The following is a 3,788-nucleotide window of genomic DNA, read 5'->3' on the forward strand; positions in this document are numbered from 1 at the left end:
CTAGTTTCTCCTTCCCTTTTACCTCATATCCTTGTGGCTATTGCATATATATCTCTTCCTCCAAATCCCCATGGAGAAAGGTTGTCTTTACATCTAACTGCTCAAGATGCAAATCTTCAACTGCTACTAGACTTAAAGTAGTTCTGATTGAAGTCATTTTAACAACAAGAGAAAATATTTCATCAGAATCAATACCTTTCTTCTATGCAAACCCCTTCACCACAAGTCTACCTTTGTACCTTTGTTTTCCTCCATCTTCTTCCTTCAGCGTGTAAACCCATTTATTCTGCAATGTGGTTTTACCTGCAGGCAACCTGACTAATTCCCAAGTCTGGTTATGTGCTAAGGAGTCCATCTCTTCTTTCATGGCTTGCTCCCACTTCTTCCTGGTTTCTACCTACACTGCTTCTTCATAACATTCTGGTTCACCAGAATCAGTCAACAATACATCATATAATGAAGGAGAGTATCGTTCAAGGGGTCTACTCATCCTGGTAGATCTTCTAACACCACTTTCAGGTGTTTGAAGTGCTTGCTGTTGTTGTGGTTATTTTTCTGGCTGTTGATCATTATAATTTTCATGCACCATCACTTTTTCTCTGATCTCATCAAGCACTGTGTATTATTTGTTTTCTTTTTCATGTTTCTTTTCCTGCAGCTGAACCTTATACAAAACCTTTTCATTGAATATGACATCTCTACCCCTAATTATTTTGTGTTTTTCATAATCATAAAAGCGATAACCAAAATCATTAACACCATATCCATTAAAGGTACATTTCTTTGATTTTGCCTTAAGCTTTGTTCTATTTTATTTGTTAATGAGGACAAAGGCTTCACAACCAAAAGTCTTTAAAAAAGAGTAGTTTACCTTTTTACCTATCCATGCCTCCTCTGGAATACCACCATCCAAGGAACTTGAAGGCTTTCTGTTTATTAGATAAACAATAGTATCTACAACATCTGCCCAAAATTGTAAAGGCAATCCTGCATGCAATATTATGCACCTTGCACGCGCCATGATTGTCTTGTTCATCCTTTCTGACACACCATTTTCTTGTGGTGTTCCTGGAATTGTCTTCTCTCTACGAATTCCATTCTCTGAACAGTACCTATCAAACTTTTTGCTGCAATATTCACCTCCATTATCTGATCTAAGACACTTCAACCTTTTTCCTAACTCATTTTCAACCAAAGCTTTCCATTTCTTGAAAGTATCAAATACATCAGATTTATTTTGAATACAATAAATCCAGGTTTTTCTGGTTGCATCATCAATAAAAGTAACATAATAACGAAATCCACCAAGAGATGATACCTGAGCAGGTCCCCATACATCTGTATGCACAAGCTCTAATTTTTCGCTCTTCTTTTCTTTCCCAACTCTAAGGAATCTGACTCTCTTTTGTTTTCCATAAGCATAATTCTCAGAAAATTTTAAATCAACATGCTTCAAGCCTGGCAAAAAAAATCTTGAGTGAAGAATCTACATCCCCTTCTCACTCATGTGCCCAAGCCTATGATGCCACAATGTTGTATCTTCTCCTGTAGAGGTTAAAGCATTAACATAATTAGAAATACCATTGCATAAATACAATGTACCAACCTTTCCTCCTTTCACTATTACCAGGGATCCTTTAGTGACCTTCCAGTTTTATCTGTGAAAGTAGTTACACAACCTTCACCTCCCAACTGCCTTGTTGAAACCAGATTTTTCTTCAAATCTAGAACATGCCTTACCTCCTTCAATAGCCACTGATTTCCATTTTGTTGTTTTATGAAAACTGTACCCATTCCAATGATTTGACAGGGTTTATCATCACCCAATCGAACCTGTCCAAAATCTCCTTGAACATAATCATGAAAATGTTTCTTATCATGTGTGGCATGGAATGAGGCCCCTGAATCTACCACCCAGGCATCAATAATATTTTCTAATGAAAGAATCAAAGCATCTTACAACACATCACATGTTACATTCGCTTCATGATTAGTTTCTTGTTGCGCGTCTCCTTCTTTTCCCTTCTAAGGCTTGCAGTCTTTCTTAGGTGTCCTTTCTTCCCGCATTTCCAGCACACTATCCCCGATCTATACTTGGATCTGCCTTTTCTTGACTTACTGCAATATCCAGGGCTCTTTCCTCTTTCCATTTTTCTTCCCCTAATCTCTGCAGTCAAAGCATTACCTGATGTCTCACCGGAGCTTTTCCATCGCATTTCCTCACTAAGGATTGCCCCGATAACATCATCAAACTTTAAAGTACTAGATCCAAAGACAAAGTTACTAATGGCCATAACTAAACCATTCCAACTTTCTCGCAATGAGCACAGAAATAACAGAGCCCTAACTTCATCATCAAAAGTTACCCCTACAGAACTTAACTGACTTGTAACTGTATTAAAATCATTTAAATGATCAGCAATAGATCCACCTTCTGACATCTTCATATTAAATAAACACTTCATAAGAAATACCTTATTTGAGGCCAAGGGCTTTTCATATAGTTTCGCCAATGTCGACATTAAACCCTCTGTTGTCATTTCCTTTGAAATATTAAACGCTACCAATGCCGCTAGGCACAACCGTATTGTTCCAAGTGCCTTTCTGTCGAGAATATTCCATTATGTGTCTGTCATACTTGTCGACTTCTTTGTCTTTCCGCTCAATGGCAGGTACATATCTCTCTGATACATATAATCTTCCATATGCATCTTCCACAGCTGGTAGTTTTGGCCGTTGAATTTTTCGACCCTAAACCTACCATCTTCCACCATTGCTCCCACTCGAACCAGGAACCCTTCTCTCCTGCGAGTTTATCAGCCAAATAGACCTTTGGCTCTGATACCAGTTGTTAGAAAATTATATATTACAGAGCAATGGAACACATAAAATATTGCAGAAATATAAACACAGAAAACAGATAAAACAAGAGAGACACAGATATACGTGGTTCACCTAGTTTGGGCTACGTCCACGAAGAAACAAACAATCCTTCTTTTTATATTATCCAGCAAACTTTAAAGAGATACAACCTACAGCAGATCCGTTGTAACTCCCTCTTCGCACTCAATCTCCTCTCTCTTTTTCACTCAGAATACAAATCTACATATATGCAATACAATTCCCTCATATATAGTGAGGGGTTGCCTTCTAGGGCAAAAAACCCTAAATTAAACATAACTTCTACCATCAGATCATCTGCCTAATGAACAACCCAGATTGACTAGAAATTACTGGACTTTTACAAGGCAATTTTACATCTATTTTTAGCTTCAGGGGTGTTGCCCCCGAACCCCTGCCAAGGGACCGCTAGCCCCCAGACCCCCCAGCCGGGGGGGATGCGCCCCCCCCCGAACCCCCATGGGGGGGACAAGTTCCCCCCCGCACCCCCCCCCCCCCCCCCCCCCCGCGTAGAAGGGTGTACAATCTTCCTAGGTTATACATCCAGCTGAAACCTTTGAATACAGAAGATAATCAGGCTCCACACCCAACAATTATGGTCCTTAAATCGATAAAAAGTATTTTTGGGATTCTTTTTAGTCCAATCGCCTATTGGGTAGAGACGATTTAATACTAGTAGGCGACCTTAATTTGACTACATCTACCAATGAATTTTGGGGAAGTAGGGCTAGACAAGACCCTCTTGCTTTGTATTTTTCTTCCCTATTTCATAATGTTGGTCTAGTTGACATTTACCTGACTCCATTATTTCCTTCTTGGAGAAATGGTAGAGTGGGCACTGAGGGCATAGTGAAGCATTTGGATCGCTTCTTATTGGCCTAAAATCA

The sequence above is a fragment of the Pinus tabuliformis genome, chromosome 8, assembly GCF_031772625.1.
Source record: "Pinus tabuliformis cultivar Carrire ecotype Pingquan chromosome 8, CPIR1, whole genome shotgun sequence".
NCBI classification, from domain to species: domain Eukaryota; kingdom Viridiplantae; phylum Streptophyta; class Pinopsida; order Pinales; family Pinaceae; genus Pinus; species Pinus tabuliformis.